The sequence below is a fragment of the Pinus tabuliformis genome, chromosome J, assembly GCF_031772625.1.
Source record: "Pinus tabuliformis cultivar Carrire ecotype Pingquan chromosome J, CPIR1, whole genome shotgun sequence".
Lineage (NCBI taxonomy): Eukaryota > Viridiplantae > Streptophyta > Pinopsida > Pinales > Pinaceae > Pinus > Pinus tabuliformis.
In genome coordinates this window covers 1,363,020,112-1,363,039,628 of record NC_142295.1, presented here as the reverse complement: position 1 = coordinate 1,363,039,628, position 19,517 = coordinate 1,363,020,112, and positions in this window count along the sequence as shown.

The following is a 19,517-nucleotide window of genomic DNA, read 5'->3' as shown; positions in this document are numbered from 1 at the left end:
CACACAGTTTAATCCCTCGACTGTAATGGTGCTCTTTATGTGTTTCAGTGGCTGCCCCATTACAATGCTGGTTCTTATTTTTAAGTGTTAGGTTAATTTTAAGTTTAGGGTTAATGTGTGATGTTTACTTTTAGCTGATGTTTCAAAGTGTTAGTTTCATTTATACTTATGTTGAACCATTAGGATTTCTAGTGATAATCATCATGAGCTTCTTCTCTTCTTTTTTTACATGTAGATATAGTATCGGGTGAAACTTTTGAATATTATCAGAGAAGTAAAATATTGATAAGATAGTGGATTATTCTTTGAAAACTGTAAAAAAAAAAAAGAAGGTAAAATAGTGGATTGTCCTATCACTGTGTATAGAGTATATATTCAATATTGTGTATATTGTCAGAGTGTTGTGATGTCAAAATTCAACCTGTTTAATATAGCAGGAAACCAAACTGCCTTGCAAAGTTTTTTTTATATTCTTAAAATATTTCCAAAAGGTATTTGATCTCTGAAATATTTTTTATTACTAAACGTTGAGAAAATGTTTATTTGATGTGGAACATTTCTAGTCTATTTCGAGGCCACTCTTAAGAAGCTCATATGCACTTTGATTTTTGTCACTTTAAAGGTGGTCAAATGTAATAAGAGTGAAGTGCATAACAAACACTTTGATAAATGTAGGAATGTGTTATTTTAATTATATTTTTTATTGCAAAAATGGGTTTAACTATGAGATTGAGGTTACACCCTTTTTGGGGGAACTGTTGGATGGAAAAGAGCACACATTCGGTTTTGGCATGACCAATGTTGTGGATGTTTGGTTTATAGATGCGAACTTGCACCTGTGGTTTGATGGAAACTCTAGTAGTGCAATCATAGGGCAATTGATTGGAGACAAGGAGCCAGAGTTGGAGTTGTCTATGGTGTCAAACTTCAAAGAGCTGGATGGATCATTTCACACATTTGACAATAGGACGATCTCTTCCTGTGGCTGGGTAGAATCCTCTCATGGCAAGCTCATTACTAATACTTCGCAAGAGTTCACGTATGATAATTTAATGACTTTTCAAGCACTTGGAGAATGACAGATTGTGAACCAAATGATAGCAACCAATAGTAAGGTTATTGTAGAGGTAGCCACAGGAATAGAATTATCCTTTGAAGTTGATAACTGCTTCACTTTATATTTAGATTTCAATGCTCCTATGGCTGCAATAAATGTTTCAAATGCACTTAATAAAAATGTATCCGTTGTTGACTCTAGTGGAACGTTCCTCAACACTCTGAATAATGATCAAAAGGCAGGGGGAGATGATACGATCACCAGCACCCAACAGACATACAATTATCAAAGCACTCAAGGTTGCTATTCCAGGCATGTTAAAGCAATCAACTCAACACTTGGGATCAAATCCCACAAAGCAATTCTATACCTTCTCTTCAAATTCCTTCAAGCTTTTGAAAGTAAAACCAATGAATTATCAATATAATTTTACATTAATAAAAAAAAATTAGAAGGCTTTTAGCCAGCTCAAATTTATCATCCCTTAGGCTTGAACCAACATCTCTTCTAGAGAAACTCAACAATTCTAATTTAATAATCCTATCGGCCTCTCTTTGTACCTTTTGGGACAATTGCTAGTTTTATTATTTTTTACTTTATGATGATGATGGTGGTTAGCATCCCGAAACCAAATTTTGGTCTATTGGACCTAAAAAAACAAACCATTTAGTTTGATTTAGGATTTTATTCCTATGCTCAAAAATCTTGGAGAGAAGCTTCCCGAGCTCACTGTAATTTTGACAACATAAAAGGCTAGGAAGGTCAGTATTGCAAAAAAGATTTTGACACTGAGATCTAATGTGGTTGTAGCGGGGCACTCTAAATCATATTCTCACATAGATGCAGAACTTTCCATCCATGGTGTTTTAGGAACTACCCAATGACCTGTGTCACTATGGAGCTCATGAGAGTTTGTTCTAATCTTAGCTATATTAATTTTCTTCTTTGAGCTAGTTAAAATAGAGAGATACTTTTGATCTTCTAGGGAGGGGTTGATGACCTCCTTATAATATCATAATTTTCTTTTACCTGCTAAATCGTTCTCACACCACATTTTTTCTTTGAACTTAGAACTAACAATATTTTTAATGCTATTAATGTTTTGCAATGCAACATTCTTGGCGATCTCCCAATGGTTTAACCAGGCCCTGGTGTCTTTATACCAACCTCGTTTGAGCCTTAGGTGGTTTTGGCTGGATTTTAAAGCTAGCTTAGGAAGTTTATGGTCTCCTATGTTATTGAGTTTGTGCTTGTACAACATAAGCCTAGTCATAACTAGGCTCTCGATAGGAGAAAGACCGACTTCTAGAAGAAGAATAGGATAGGGCGTGTTGCTTTTAATTTTGAGGTTATATGTTATAAAACGCTTCTGGATTTGCTCAATCTTTCTCTAGGATTCTCTAGAGATGCTACAACCCCAAACCTGGTATCCATATAAGATAACAGGAGTGACTAAAGTTTCAAAGAGGAACTTCTTTCTATCCCACATTACGAGGTTTGCCGTTTTACAATTGTTTTCAAGACCAAAATAAGTTTTCCATCCCCCATTAATCCTTTTCTCAATGCTATAGTTCCAGTTGAGCTTGTGATGAATATCAATTCCTAGGTACTTGTAGGAAGACACTTCCTCCAAGTTATTATTGTCATACATAAAACTAACATCAATGACATTCTCAGATTTGATAATCAAAACTTTTGTTTTGTCAGTGTTAACAATCATACTCATGGTAGAGCAGAAATCCTTAAGAAATATAAATTGGTTAAGAAGTATAAATTAATAAAGCTCAATAAAAATTTACTTATTAAAAAAATCAAATTCCAAATAAAATAATTTTATTTACTTGTTTGAAGTGATTTAATTATAAAATTTTCAATTTAAAACCCTAAACAAGTAAGTGGTAGATGTCACGTGTGCCCCCAAAAATAAATTATTTTATGATAAATTAACCACAATTCCGACAACTCAAAGATCCTTTTTCTATTAAATATTAAAACTCTATATAACTTTTCAGGAAAAAAACATAAAATTGTTTCATAAATTTTAAATTAATATATTTTTTAATTTTAATTTTTAAAAAGTATAGTTATAACGTGTTGGGAGAACTCACACGATAGATTTCCGAGAAGAAAGCTGATGGTTTTAATGGAATTTTAAAATTTGGATGAAAAATAGCAACGTGACGAATATTTCATACAACCGGCACAACACGAACTTTGTGGATTTCATATAACTGATGGACGTTGTGGTGCACATCAGGTCATAAATTTGCACATATATGGTGGACAAATGTCAGGTATAAATGTCATCATAAAGGTGTAGAGGAGTTGTTTACTGAGGCGGAGGTATTGTTTGGATGGCTGAAAGTGGCTGGAATCCAGGGAAAAAAATTTCAAAAAATCTTGTAGAGGGAGTGTTTTAATAGTGTTTTTGATGGTGGAAATGGATTCAACACCATCAAAAATGTGTTAGACACCTAAAATTTTGAAATTTAACAACTGTAACTTGGATTTACAAAAATCCTTGCCAAATTTTCTCTAAATATGATCGAAATTTCCATAACTTTCTGGGCAATTCGTCCAACTAGTTAGACCATGGCATGTGTAAATATGCTATTTTCAAATGAAAAAAATAGACAAAATTTTGAAGTGATCTGATTCAAAAGAAAGGCCTTTCGACATAATCATGTTGAGGAAAGTAAAGTTTTTAGATAGAGGAGGAATGACCTATTATAAAATTTTATGAACCTAACGTTTTGGACTACCAAGTGAGTCCATCATCAGGGGATGCGTTAGTTTGTTAATAATCATGTTTGTTATTACCTTTTATACGCTGTAAGTTATAAAAAATTTAATCATTTTCTTTTAATTATTTTTTTTTTTAATTCAAATTATTATTATATGATTATAATTTTAATTATTTTATTTTTAATTTAAATTATTATGGTATATTTACAATTTAAATATGTTAATGCATTAATTAATGGAATTTAGAAGTGTTAATTATATTTTCAGTTTTGTGTGTAATTTTTCACATTTACTTAATATAAAAATTAGAGTAGAAGTTATCTAATAGAAAACATAATTATGTATATTATCCAAGTAACAAAGTTTAAAATAAAAATTATGAAATAATAAATTGTGCAAATTATTAAATAACAATAATATATATTTAGACATAATTAACACAACCATATACATTAAATGGTGGTTAAATACAATAAATATCAATGCATAATAAATATCAAAACACTTATTTTATTATACATCTCAAATTGCTAAAATTTAAAAAATGATTAAAAACACAAAACTTATTATATACCTCGAGTGAAATGTAGTTGTTGCCTAGTGCTTTGTAGCCATTTCCTTGGTCAGTAGTAGATGTTTCTTTCTAGCGGTTGAATGATCGTTCTTCATCACGTCCGATGAACCACCACACTCGCTGGCTTGAAACATTTTTCAAATGAATTTTGATGTGATTATCACCGAAAACCTTCTCAATAAACTTGATATGGATCATAGAAAGGGAAATTCAATGACTAAAAATAATTAAACAATAACTTTGTTTTAAAATATTATGATCATTATTATTGAAAGAATATATATATATATATATATATATATATATATATATATATATATATATATATATATATATATATATATATATATATATATATATATATATATATATATATATATATATATAGATGATGATGGTTAACGTCTACTGAGACCAAACTTTGGTCTAACGGAACTAAAGAAACGAATTATTTAGTTCGATTTCAGATTTTATTCCTATGCTCAAAAAGGTTGGAGAGAAGTGTCTTGAGCTCACTATAATTTTGACATCGTAAAAGGCTAGGAAGGTCAGTATTGCAACAAAGATTGTGAAACTGAGATCTAATGTGGTTGTACGTGAGGCACTCGAAGAGGAAGTAATTTTCATCTTCAATGTTCATATTGTCACAGAGATGGTAGAGCTTTTCCATCCATGGTGTTTTAGGAACTGCCCAACGACGCATTTCACTATGGAGCTCATGAGAATTTGTTCTAATCTTGGCTATATTAATTTTCTTCTCTGAGCTAGTTACCTCCTTATAATATCTTAATTTTCTTTTAGCTACTAAATCTTTCTCACACCACATTTTTCTTTGAACTTAGAAGTAACAATATTTTTATGTTATTAATGTTTTGTAATGAAACATTCTCGTTGATCTCCCAATGATTTAACCAGGCCCTGGTGTCTTTATACCAACCTCGTTTGAGCCTTAGGTGGTTTTGGCTGGAATTTAAAGGTAGCTTAGGAAGTCTATGGTTTCCTATGTTATTGAGTTTGTGCTTGTACAACAGAAGCCTAGTCAAAGCTAGGCTTTCGATAGGGGAAAAACGCACTTCTATAAGGAGTATAGGATAGTGCGTATTGCTTTTATATTTGAAGTTATATGTTATAAAATGCTTCTGCATTTGCTCAATATTTCTCCAGGACTCTCTAGATATGCTACAACCCAAACCTCACATCCATATAAGATAACAGGAGTGACTAAAGTTTCAAAAAGGAACTTCTTACTGTCCCACATTACGAGGCTTGTCGTTTTACAGTTATTTTCAAGACCAAAATAAGCTTTTCACCCCCCATTAATCCTTTTCTCAATGCTATAGTTCTAGTTGAGCTTGTGATGAATATCAATTCCTAGGTACTTGTAAGATGACACTTCCTCCAAGTTACTATTGTCATCCATCAAATTAGCGTAAGTGTCCTTCTTGGATTTGATAATCATAACTTTTGTTTTGTCAGTGTTAACAATCATACCCACGGAAGAGAAGAAATCCTTAAGAAGTCTACATTGCTTATCAAGATCATATGGGTACCTTGCGAGAAGAACAATATCGTCAGCATAGAGAAGAATGATGATGACTATCCCTACTAAGATCATGTCGTCATAACCTGCTTCCTCTAAACAACCTTCTAGCTTATCGATGGAAATGCCAAATAGGGTAGGGAACATGCGGCAACCTTGTTTAGCTTTGATATTACACTTAATATCTTTCGACCACCCCTCATTGCTCTTTAACTTGGCAATTACATTCTCGTATAACCTTATAGTGGTAGCTCTCAACTTGGAAGGAAGCTTTAGCTCTTCTAATCTATTCCATAGGTTGTTTCTACAAACCATATCGAAAGCCTTTCTAAAATGCACAAAGCAACAAAAGAGATTTGCCCCACTTTATCACAGAAATTTTTGATGGCTAAATATGTTTTTTTATAATATTATGAACTAGTGCCATAACTTATCAATATCACATGCCCAAAAAATCATTACTCATTTTATATGGTACATGTTCATATAACATTTTTTAAATTAATAATAAAAAAAAGAAAAAATACATAATTACTTTGAAAACAAATAAATCTTTAATTTGTAAACACTGTTAAAAATACTTTATAATATTCCATAAACATTAAATCTTTTCCATCAACCTAAATAAATATTTATAACTAAATTAAAATTATAAAACTCCAATTCCTAAATAAATATACCTATCTACACAATTATTAAACTAACTTTACTATGATATATAGTTATAGATTGTCTTCAATAAAATATCTAAAATTAATTAAACATAATATACATTCACTACTTGTAAAGCTAAATACATATCAATAATTCGACTTAAACCCAATATGCATTCACTACTTGTAAAGCTAAATACATATGAATAATTCAATTGTATTGCTTAATATTTCCTATATGTTAGCAAAAATTTATAACAAAATGACTTATATTACACATCCAACCATCAAATTATCTTTTTTTTAATAATTTATTTATTAAATATTTATTTTTTAAAAGTAAAATTGAAATAAATAAACATATTTATATCTAAAATACATAATTTTATATATATTTAAACCAAAAAAATTTAATAAAACCATTTTTATTTCTATTGATGACCTATTCATTAATTAACTTAAAGAAAAACATAGCTTTACAAATCTAATAAATATTTTAAGTTAATATTTTTTTAAATATAGATAATTCGATTAAATAAATAAATTAAATATTTATTTTCTATAATTTACAAAGAATCCACTCAAACTAATTGTTTAAAAAATTGTTTAAGTAAAATAAATAAGAAACAAAGTGTTTGGAGCAGTAAAATAAATAACAAACTAAGTGTTAAAGAATGGAAATAATTATGAATAATGTAAAGCCACAAAATTAAAAGGTTAAATAATTGATAAATGAATCTATCTCAAGGAATGAAATATGTAGCTATTTAAGCAAAGACTCCACTCAAACTAATTCTTTAATTAAAATAAATAACAAACGAAGTGTTTGGATCATTAAAATAACTAACAAACTAAGTGTTTGTAGTTTAAAGAATGGAAATAATTATAAATAATGTAAATCCACACCATTAAAATCGTAAATAATGGATAAATGGATCTATCTCAAGGAATGAAATATGTAACTATTTAAGCAACTTTACTAGATTTCTTACATATTTCATTGTCATGAGGTAGCATAATTTTTTGGAGAGCCACTTTGTAACACACAACCATATAATACATTAAAATGACACACATAAAAAAAATTTCAACTCTAACCTAGCTACATTTTTATATACATTAATGTAATATCCCCGCATCAAACCTTGCTAGTCATTGCGTATTCATGGTTTAATAAGTAATTGCCACATATCATATAAAATAAAGTTATGTTTGACTGATAGATTTAGGGTACTAAAACCACAAAGGTTTTTACCAACCCACAAGGTTTGTGTGATCCTTCACGAGGTGATTGGGTTACACCTTGCCTTGGACTTTATGGCTTCCTGTACGTGACTTCTTGTTAACTATTCTAGGACATTAATACACATGGTCATAACCCCACTCATCGCTTTGGCTGTGACAAGTGTTAGTTCTCCTGCCCATTGATTTGGTTTGCACCATCCAACCGTGGTATTTACTTTTGGATCATCCATCTACCTAACACTTGGGTTTCCACCGGCATTCCTGCTCATTTGTGTTTTTGTGGTGGAGAGTCTTACAACTCTGCTTCTCCCCTGCTCCTGGTTTCGTTGTGGTTTTCATAGCCCAGTCTACATGCCTTATGGAAAACCATGGAGGGGTAACTCTGAGCCTTCATTATCTACATAAATGTCATTGGTCTTGAGTCCTTCTTAGTATGAGTCAAAGGTTGTCTCAATGCAAGGTGTTAATACATTCCTATGGGGGCGCTCAGCTCTCCAGCTTCTGGATTATGTGGTGGTTGGTTTCCTCGACACGAACCAGGTAATGGTTATTCAGGCTATTGATACATTTGGTTTTTACAAGCATTCCACTACTCCAGGCATCTTTAACCCCAGATTTCTATTTCGTGGAGATGTGAGACCCCTGCGCACAACTTGCAAAGCTCATGTAAGAGTTAAACCTCTATTCTATGTTAAATACTGCTCCTGAGGTTAATTTATTATCCAGGTCATAACATTTTCCTATGGTGTTGCAGGTATGTCACATTTTTAAACTGAAAGAGGCTAGTTATTTAATATATTGGCCCATTGACGAAGCTTACACATAACTTTGCATTTGATACAGGTTGGAGATTACTTTCATGGCCCTTACGGGTTGGTTGATGCAGTTTATGAATTTTAATCTTGTCTATTTCTATGAACTAGGGTTTATTTAAAATAGTTGTATTTTTATGCCGCGCTGTTGATAGGACTCGTAGACTATGAAGTCAGTTCCTTATGTAATTAATTTCTTCCTATTTGACTGTTTGGACAAGATCGAGAAGGGTTTGACTTTAATTTTATCTGCAGGGTTTACTTTGTTCATGCTAGCTATACTATATTAAATTAGTCCACTGATATTCTGCGTCGAACCATTATAAAACTTGATTGTAATTTTTATTGGAAAATATTCTTCATTTGAACTGAACTCGGCAGAGTATAATTATGCTAGAAATTTTAATGATCTTTGAGGCATTGTGTATCTAAACCCCCAGTGTTGTACGAATTTGTGGCAGAGCTTTGGGCATTTTGGTTGAATATCGAGGGTATATGCGATACATGATTTTTTATGATTTTTCCTTTAGTTGTTATATCAGTTATGCCAATCTATTTATCATCATTTGAAGTGTTGTCTACATGTATACATATTTAGTGTAATGAGTGTTCATGGTTTAATTTAAGAAACCAGGGTACATGGTTGTGGATGGGTTGTTTATGAACTTGTCCATGGCTACAAACCCTAGGTATATGAAGAGTCTGTAAAGAAATCATATATTCCACTGAAAATATATGAAATAGTTAGTTGAGTTAAATTATTTCTTCAGTTACAGAAATTCCTGTGTATGACAGAGGTCTGATATTTTAGAACTATTTGCTGCGACATGATATGTTTACATTATATCTTTAAATTATTTATTTTTAGTATAAAGATGATAAGCATTGGTTTTTACAGTTCATATACTTATGTATTTCTAGCTTAAATCAACATTCATCTATAATGCTATTTTGCTCATTAGCTAAACATTGATTGTTAACTGACAGTTATACCATCCCCAGGATCTGTATCAGTATCTTTTGGGAAACATGCATTGTCTCCTTGCTCTCCTATTCTACCTAGAAACTAGTAATCATTGTAATTCTCAGTTTATACTAAATCATTTCCAAAATACCCACCTCCAGTAAGTAGATCATTCATTATAGCCACATTATTTCAATTCACAATAAACATTCAACAGCTTTACTGATAGTAGTTATCATCATAGTATCACTTATCTGTATTTTTCTACGTATATGTTAAATAATCTGAAGATCTCTCCACCCAGCCTTGAAACTAGCAATTATGTTCAAGTTCCCCCCCGAGCCCTTCCACTTCTGCCAAAATGGAACAGCTGGGTACCTTGGGCATCAGGACTCTATCCAACCTCAAGTCCTGTACCCCACAACTCGTTCCCTCAACTTTCTTTCCCACTTTTTATATCTGTGACCTCAAGGAAGAATATAGCACAGTCCTCTTCTTTCCAACCCCTTGAGCGTTCTGTCCTCTTTCCCCTTTAAGGAAACAAAACAAAAACTGTAAGAGTAGTTGTAACTATACTCAAAAGTTTGTTTAATTGTTTTCTTTTAATTCTTTTAACAATCTGGTCCAAAGTATTTTAAATTAAAATTAACAGTATTTGTTCTAGCTATTTTAACCCCAATAGTTTTAACAATTAAATAACATAAATGAAATTAAACTTGGTAAAAAGAAAAAATCATGTAGTCTTGTTGTGTGTTACAGCTGCCTCCCCTCGAGAGGAACACCATCCATGGTGTTCTCTCGCTATCCAAATAGTGCAGGATAAGCTTTTTGCATGGCCTCGTCTTCTCCCCAGGTAGCCTCATCCAGGCCAAAGTGCTTCCACTGGACTTTAACCAGGTCGTTTCTCTCTGATCGAGGATAGGAAGAGGCTTTGCCAGAAATTCTCCCTCAAGTTCTACCTGCATATTCATATTATGTTGTCATAACATTTCAAAACATTAATCATTTAATCATAGTGCTTCCTATTTATAATTACCTCAATACTCTCGCAGTTAATAATGTGTCGAGGGTCGTAAATATACTTTTTTAACAATGACACATTAAAGATGTTGTGTACTCGGATATGGCCTGGTAGTGCTAATTTTGCACAACCTTTCCATTGCAAGGTGCTCTTTTGAGGTTTCACCTTTAGGTACACATGATCACCTAGCTGGAAGTCTTTATGGGTTCTCTTCCTATCTGCATACACTTTTTTCCTATCTTGTGCCACCTTTAAGTTCTAGCTAACTTTCTTAATGGTAGCCTCCATTTTCTACTAGTATGTCGGGACACAATGCTAATTTATTTTCTGGACTATTCTGATCCATGGGTACCCAAAAAATTCTTCCATAGAGTAGCTCGAAGGGACTCATACCCAAAGAATCATGATGCCCATTGTTGTAGGCAAATTCCACCAAGTGGAGATAATCTTCCCATTTCTGTGGTTGTTTCATTACAAACATGTGCAACATATCCTCCAGAACTTGATTTACTCTCTTTATCTGACCATCTGTCTGCGGACGATAGGTAGTACTAAAATGGATTTGGGTCCCTAGTCATGTAAAGAGAGTTTTCCTAAAAGAGGATGTAAATTTTACATCCCTATCAGAGATCACCACTTGGGGTATCTCGTGTAGACGCAAGATTTCTCTCATAAATATGTCTGCAATCTCCATTGTTTTGTAAGTGGATTTTACAGGGATGAAATGAGCAATATTTATCAGTTTGTCTACAACTACAATGATTAAGTCGTGCTGCTTTCTGGTACGAGGTAACCCCGTAATAAAGTCTAGAGTCTTCCATTTCCATTCTAGAATGGGTAGAGGTTGCAATAGACCCACAAGATGATGATGTTCTGCTTTCACCAGTTGGCACTCTAAGCACTTAGATAAATATTCAGCCTCATCTTTTTATAAACTGGGCCAAAAATAACTTTTATTTAAGGCAGAATGCAATTTCTAGTATCTTGGGTGGGAAGCATAAGGTTTCCTATGAAACTCATCTAGTAACATCTGCTTCACAGATATATGGTTAGGAATGTAGATTCGATTTATGAATGTTAACATGTTATCAGAATTGATTGCATACTCACATTGCTTCCCTCTTGCTTGGGATTTCGAAGCTTGCTGCCAGAAAAATGCATATTCCGAATCCTTGAGGGAAGCTTCTCGGATAACTCCTCGTACGTTAGATTGTGCATGACTAAGATGTACTTCATAGATGCAATGTAATTTAATTCTTAAAGAATCAGCTACCCAGTTTTATTTTCCCTTGATGTGTTTTAAGTCAAAATCATATTCACTTAGGAATGTTGTCCATCTGGCCTGGTGTGCATTTAGATTAGATTGATTAAAGGAATTTTTCAAACTGCTATGGTTAGTTAACAACAAAAATTTCTTTCCCAAAAGGTAGTGCCACCACATCTTTAGTGCATGCACTACCACAGTCAACTCCAAATCATAGGCAGAGTAACGTTTTTCATAATCTTTCAGTTTTTGTGAACCATAAGAAATAACTTTTCCTACCTGAGTTAATACTCCACCAATGCCTTCTTTACTTTCTTCGATACATACTACAAAGGATTTTTCCGGATCTGCTACCATTAATACCAGAGCGGTTGTGAGCAGTTGTTTTAGTTGTTCATAACTTTGTTGGCATTCTGTTGTCCAGTGGAAATCTTTTCCCTTTTTCTGAAGTGAAGTCATTGGGAATGAAACTTTCAAAATGTCCTTCATAAATCAGCGATAATACCATGCCAAGCCTAAGAAGGATCTTATGTTGGCCACATTTTTCAGTGGACTCCATTCCATGATAGTTTTGATTTTCTCTGGATCCACTACTATCCCTTCTGCTAATATAACATGGCCTAGGTACTGAGTTTGATCTTTGTAAAAATCGCATTTTCTAAACTTTGCATACAACTGATTTTCTCACAAAATTTTCAATACCGTTCTCAAGTGTTGTTTGTGTTCCACTTGATTTTTAGAGTATATTAGTATATCATTGATGAAAATCAATACAAACGTATCCAAAAAGGGCTGAAAAGGCTGTGCATTAGGCTCATGAACGTGGCTAGTGCATTGATAATGCCAAAATGAAGTACCACGAACTTGTCATGTCCGTAATGAGTTCGAAATGTGGTTTTACAGATGTCTTGATCATTTATTCTGATTTGACGGTACCCAGACCTTCAGTCGATTTTCAAGAACACACTAGCTCACTGTACTTGATTGAGTAGGTCATTGTTCTTTATGGTCAGATTATTCAGTTAACGATAATCAATGCATAATGACAGGGTTCTGTCCTTCTTACGTACAACTAGTACTGGCGCTCCCCAAGGAGACACACTTGGGCATATGTATCCTTTATCTAACAGCTCCTGCAGCTGCATTTTAAGTTCAGTCAATTCTGAAACACTGATACGATAAGGGTTTTTTGAAACAGGGGTGCTCCAGGTATTAATTTGATTGTAAAATCAATGTCTCGTCTTGGTGCAAATCGTGGAATAGATTCAAGAAATACGTCTAAGAAATCCTGAATTAGAGGAATATTCTCTACATAGGTTATTTTATTTTTACCATTGTTGTACCTATTGAAGCCCCAAAAAACGAGTCTACAACAAAGGGGATACCCACCCAGTCCAGACCTTGGTTAGCAACTCCTTTTCCGTTTGGTATAGTGGGTTCGAATGGGGATATGGGACCAGTTTCCCAATTTATGTGTGTGTGTGTGAAGAATTGATATTTCCTTTCTAAAAGTTCCTAAGTGAGATGCTCTAATTCTAACTCTAATCTAATGACATGCAAATTGTATTCTAATAAGCAAAAATATCTAAGTCTACACTAACTCGAGGTGTAATCCTTCTGTTATGCGATCTAAAATGATTTTAGATAACAATTGGTAATAAATATGATTTAACTATTATGAGAAAAGAATTCAATATAGATAAACCACTTCGTATAGAAAAGTTATACGAAACAGTTGTGAAAGGCATATCACATAATCAGCTACTCATACATTAAGCATAAATAAATAGCTATCGCCATACAAAAGTGCCAAATGATAACTCAAGCATTCACGCATCAATATATAAACAACTGAACATGAATATCACTTTTGACACAAAGGTAGAAATAATTAAGAGATAGAAGTACCATTTATAAATAGTTCCACTCATGAGCTTCAAGCAATAATGATTTATCTCTTCTTAATCCAACATCCACTAAGAGTACAGAAGTGCAACATCAGTAGCAGATATCGAATACAGATATCAATAAATCCAGTTCCATTCATTCATCAAAACCTCCTCAGAGGGTACAAAAGTGCATGTTTTGGGGATACGTTTTTGACAAATTTCAGGACCCTTCTCCAAATGCATGAGAAGGGTTTAAATACTAATAACTAAATCTAAAAATAACTTATTGCAAAAATGTAGGATGCAGTTTAAATGACCGTCCTTATTTGAGGCAAAAATAAAGCAAAATTAAAACTAAAACTGAATCTAAAATTAAAACTACTAACTAATTATTTATGTATCTGCTCCTTGAAATCGCACGCATTTAGAATTTGTTTGAGAAGAGTCAGCTGGCCAACCTCCGATTTTAGCTGTGCTGTGAAAATAGAATCGGTAAGAGTTGGCGCCATCTTCTCGGCAGAATTGATGATGCATTTGAGAGTCATACACTGGCTGTGTGGCTTTACCAAATATGCCCAGTAAGAATCCCAATTCAACTTAGTTAATCTTTTGATTGATTTTTCCTTTTCTTGAGCCTTCTGTCTCCAACCTATTTGTAGTTGGTGTACTTTCCGTAGATACCCTGGAGTGGTTTCTGAGATCAGATTTTCTCTATGCAAATTTTCATTTATACAGTCAATAACGCTATTTGCTGTCGTGGCTGCTTCTTCTGCTGCTTGTTCTACTTTCCTAAGTTGTGCATCCCATTTGTTAAAGAGCATTTCTTTGTGATTGTTGTTGATTATTGGTACACCTACTCTTTTTCCCTCCTCTGTTTCTTTCCAAGCCAAATATTCAGTAACTCATTTATCAATTAAATCATAATCATTTCGTGAATCCACGACTTGATTAGTGATTTTATTGCTTATTTCACAATAAGAGTTCCACTGTGATATTATTTGGCACAATGCTTCCTGTTGTTGCAATAGTTGATCATTTAAGGAAATGGATTCTGTAATAAATTTTGTGAGCTTAGTATCATCCTTGTGCATCTCTTGCAAATCCTGCAACTGTTTTTCTCTTTCAGCCAAACTGTTCTGGTAGCCTATCTGCATTTGTTGGAAGTCTTGCTGTAATCTTTCAAACTGTTTCTATGCTTTGTTGTCGGCGTTGGCTTGTTGTAGCTGTTTTTGCAGAACCTGTATCTGATATTCCTTCTCTTTAGTGGTTGTTGTACCTCAGATGCTTTGTCAATGGTTGCAGAGGCATATGCTCCTACGATCTGAGATAATTTGGTGAGATTTTCAGTGGGATCAGTGGTAGGATCTTGCCATAGGATGTCTAATTGTTCTGCATCATGAGAGAGCATGTTTTCCAAGTTTCTTTTCTTTCTTTGTCTTCTCACTACTACCTTGTGTTGTGGACTATAAAATACATCAAGAGGAGGAATCTCTTCTATCTTGAGTATAAGTTCAGAGGATGGGGTAATAGGAATATGTTCCATATCTAAGAAATTGCTAATTGTTCCTGTGACTATATCTTTTGTTGCTTGTATATCACTCGCAGCTGTCTTTGTACTTTGTACTTCAGGATTGATCAACTCATTGAAGGTCTCCCATTCTTTATCTAGCTCAGTTCTGACTAATGGTGGCTGAACGAGGAGAGGGGGAGGATCTATTTGTGGGGAGGTAAAAGCCTGTTGCTGTGGGAGCTCTTTTGATCGGGCGATATCCTTTATTGACCCCTCGCTTTTACCATGGTCACTTTCTGATCTCTTGGAATGTTCAGATGTTTCTTTCCTAGACTTAGATTTAGATTTATCTGTGCCTGAACTTCCACTAACACTAATACTTGGAGTTGGTTCCCTTACGGGTTCTAAGCATAGTTTTTCCAAAGGAATACTAGCTAACCTCCTCTCCCTGTATATCTTGAACTGCTGAAATTCTGCTGGAGGGAATCGCATTTGAGCGAAATGTAGAACTTCTTCAAGCATACTTTTCTGTTGGAACATGTCATGAAAAAGATCTTCTTCTCCAAAAAATACCTTTATTTTGAGTGCAGTAGTGAAATTCTTAGCAATATCATGAGGGTTGAATGGTCTTCCTAGAAACTTGAATAATTGTAGACACGTTATGTTTTTTACTTCCTTGAATGCATGGCCTACATCAAATAGTGAAAAGGCCCCATAGGCCACAGGAAATTGTAGCCAAATAGCCTTCTTTTTGTCCTTCAAATCTTTAGTCAAATCTCCTTCTCCACAGGTTTGATAAGCAATTTCTCATGCCAAGAGTTTATCAGGAACATACAAAGGTAAGACGTGAGGGGAAGCGAAACTTCCGAATACCCTAACATATGTAAACCGTTCTTCTCCGAACCATCTCGCAATAGGGAGTATATCTACCTCTGCTTCAAAAGAAAACCTTGCAACATCTTTATCATACAACACTTTGTACATGGGCAGCATGATTCCATGACAAATCTTGTAGAAATACGGAGTGAACTTATAATCCCACAATTCTTTATGATAAACATGAATAGGGAAGAGGTCTTGAGTCGTCCATTTCCAACCCATCAAAGGAAACTTGGAAATATAACAGATCACATCAATCACATATGCAGATAAGTAGAAAAGGGGATAGATTCTCTGAGAAACAGTTCTTTTAGACTGGTAATTTACAATGGTTGTGGCTAAGTTATCAGACAATATTTTAGACCAGTCCACTATAGTAGCATTGGTGGCAGCATCGAATAATGGTAGCCATTTCGATGAAAATTTGTTAATGTCTAGCTTCCCAAAGAGTCTACAGAGCATAGTAGTAGCAAAGCAATATAGGGAGGTAAGATAACCAGTGCTATAGATACCATGTTTATCTCTTTTCAACGGTTCATCTCTCCTTGACCAATCATTGATGGATTCTACCAGGTCTTCATTCTCTTTGGCAAATTTCTCCATGAAATGTTTGTTATAAGTCGCCTATGGTTCTGGAAAATGATACATGAGCCTAAAATGTTGTGAAGTGAATGAGCCAATGAGTCCTTGATCCTGATTCTTAAACTGTCTATTTTTGATATCAATGCTATCCAATATCCATTAAATCATGTCCGTGTATGGAAGAATTTCGGGCCTCGCCGCTATCCTTTGTAAGAACAAACAAGCTAGCTCTGTAATGGATGCCTCAGAAGAACCATGTGAGCCAACAGTAGCCGTAACCTCCATCACTTTAGGATTATGTTCCTCAAGTAGACTATACATGCCTTCCCAAGTAACAATACCAGCATCTCTGTTACAGGCGGTGTCTGTATACAATGGTGCCATTTCTTTCTCTTTAGAGATCGGGGCTTTGCTTTTCTTTCCCATAATATTCTTCATACTGCTTTGTATATTTCTTTGTTCTGCATTCCTGCAATTTACAAGTGAAGTGAGAATAATGATAAGGAAAGGTGATGGGAAAGTTTTAAATGCCGAAGACATATAAAATGTACCACCTTACGTGAAATGGCTCGTTGATAAGCACAAAACCATATTCCATTAATGACTAGCAACTAACTCATTAATTAGCATTAAAGCGCATAACCAGGTCTCGGTTTATGGAAAATACGTTTTTGAACAACGAGCCAGAAAGATCTGCGATTTTGTGATTTTCTTTACAATATCACAGATTGCAACATCACAGAATCACAACATCGCAAAGTTTCTAGCTCGCTATATCTCAACATTTCTATATCACTATATTGCAAATAGCTGGAGCACAATATATGTCAATCATTCATTAATCTGTTTTCTGTGAAATGCGATTTGTGATATGCGGCATCGCATATCGGTAGTTTAAAGTTTTTAAGTGTAAGTGATTTTTTAGACATGCGATGTGATAAATGTTTTCTTAATGTGTAGCTTCTCATCACGATCTTGCAATCTTAGACTTCGGCTTGCAAGGAGGTATCCTGTTATCCTTTTTGCGAAGTGATTTTTCTTAAGGAAATATTTTGTCTTACCTTATCATAAAACTTAAACTTTTTAGATTTTTCAAGGGTATTTTCCTAAGTTTATGATGGTAAGTTTTATTAAAAAGGAAATACAATCACTAATTAATTTTTTAAATTTTTGACTAAGGGTCCCCACTAATTTAGTATTAGGAATAACACTAAATAAGAACAGGGGTTGTTGCTAACCACAACAGTACCCTACCTGAACAACATAAATCTGACACCCTTTTCTTACACACCTTCCGAGTTGGTTGACTGTGATAGGGCACACCTTGACATTCTTATTAATTTCTTGAATTTCCTTCCGTTGTCCTGATTTGGTAAGATAACTTATGGACTTTTATTTGCAATCTACTAGGGACCAGCTACCTTCTAGCTTGTCCATCCCTATTAATACATCATATGAGCCTAGGGGAAGAATATTCAGATTGACTTGGATAGGCTTTCTTGAAACTATTATAGGACAATTTTCTGTTTTTACCGACACCTTTCTTTTGGTAGCAGTAGCTAATTGAACTAGCCACAACTGTTTGCATTTACTACTTTGTAGTTGACATCTTTCTACCACCTTAGGATTAATATAACTTAGGCTAGCGCTTGGATCAAATAAAACAGAAACAGATTGGCCAACAATCATACATTTGCATTCAATCATAGTGGGTTGTTATTCCGCTTGATGATCGTCCAATGCCACATTAATCCTGGGCATGCTCCTTGTGATATCCCCTACCATATAGGCTTCTTGCATGTTAGAAATTTTCTCAGTCTGAGCTTTCTGTGGACAGTTTTTGTAATAATGTGCCTCTCTGCATCCCCAACATTGTAGCGGTGGTTTTGCTAGCTGTTTAGTAATGATTCTGCTAATCCCTTCAGGTTGTCTATTCTCAGTGAAAATCTTAGTTCTGGGTGGGTTTATTGCAAACTTTCCAAAGGTCGTTTGTTGATTATTTCTACCGTGCATGTTTTTCTAATGTCTGTTTGGTGGAAAATTCCTCATTTTCTTAGCAGCAACTCCTTTATATCCTTCATTTTTCTGCTTCATCTACTGACAATAGATGCGGGCCTTCCTGACTGCATCATCCATGCTTTTAGGATAGTCGAATTCTAATTTCTTCTTCATGAAGTTAGGAAAACTACTAGTAAACCGTTGGTTCTTAGCCTTTTCTTCTTGCATGTATGGGACATAACGCAACAGAGAAGTAAAGCATCCTACATATTCATCCATGGTTAAGGTTCTGAATCTTAATTCATGGAACTCTTTTTCCTTTTCATCATAATAACGTTCTGTTAAATATTTGTCCTTAAAGTGTTTATGGAATTCTTTCCATGTTACTTGTTCTTCATCAATCTTCCTTACAGTGTTAATTTTTTCCCACTAGAAGATGGATTTTCCTTGTAATTGGTAAATTGCCAACCTTGTTTTAAGTCTTTCTATGTATTCATAGATCTGGAAGTATTTACCCATGTCTGTCAGCAAAGCTTCCACTTCTTCTTCTGACTGTCCTTCGAACAGTGAGGGTCTGATTTTTTTGAGCTCACATTATAATTCTATCATTGTTCTTGTTCGTTTTCTCTGGTTGAAAGAGTTACCTGAAATCCCTTCATCTTCTTCTTTGTGACCCTCTACGAATTTTGCATGATCTTCATTGTTATGAGTAGCTGGGGTCTTTTCCCTATTTTTTGTACTGGAATCTGGTCCTCTTTGATTTTGTTGATCTGACAAACGTTTA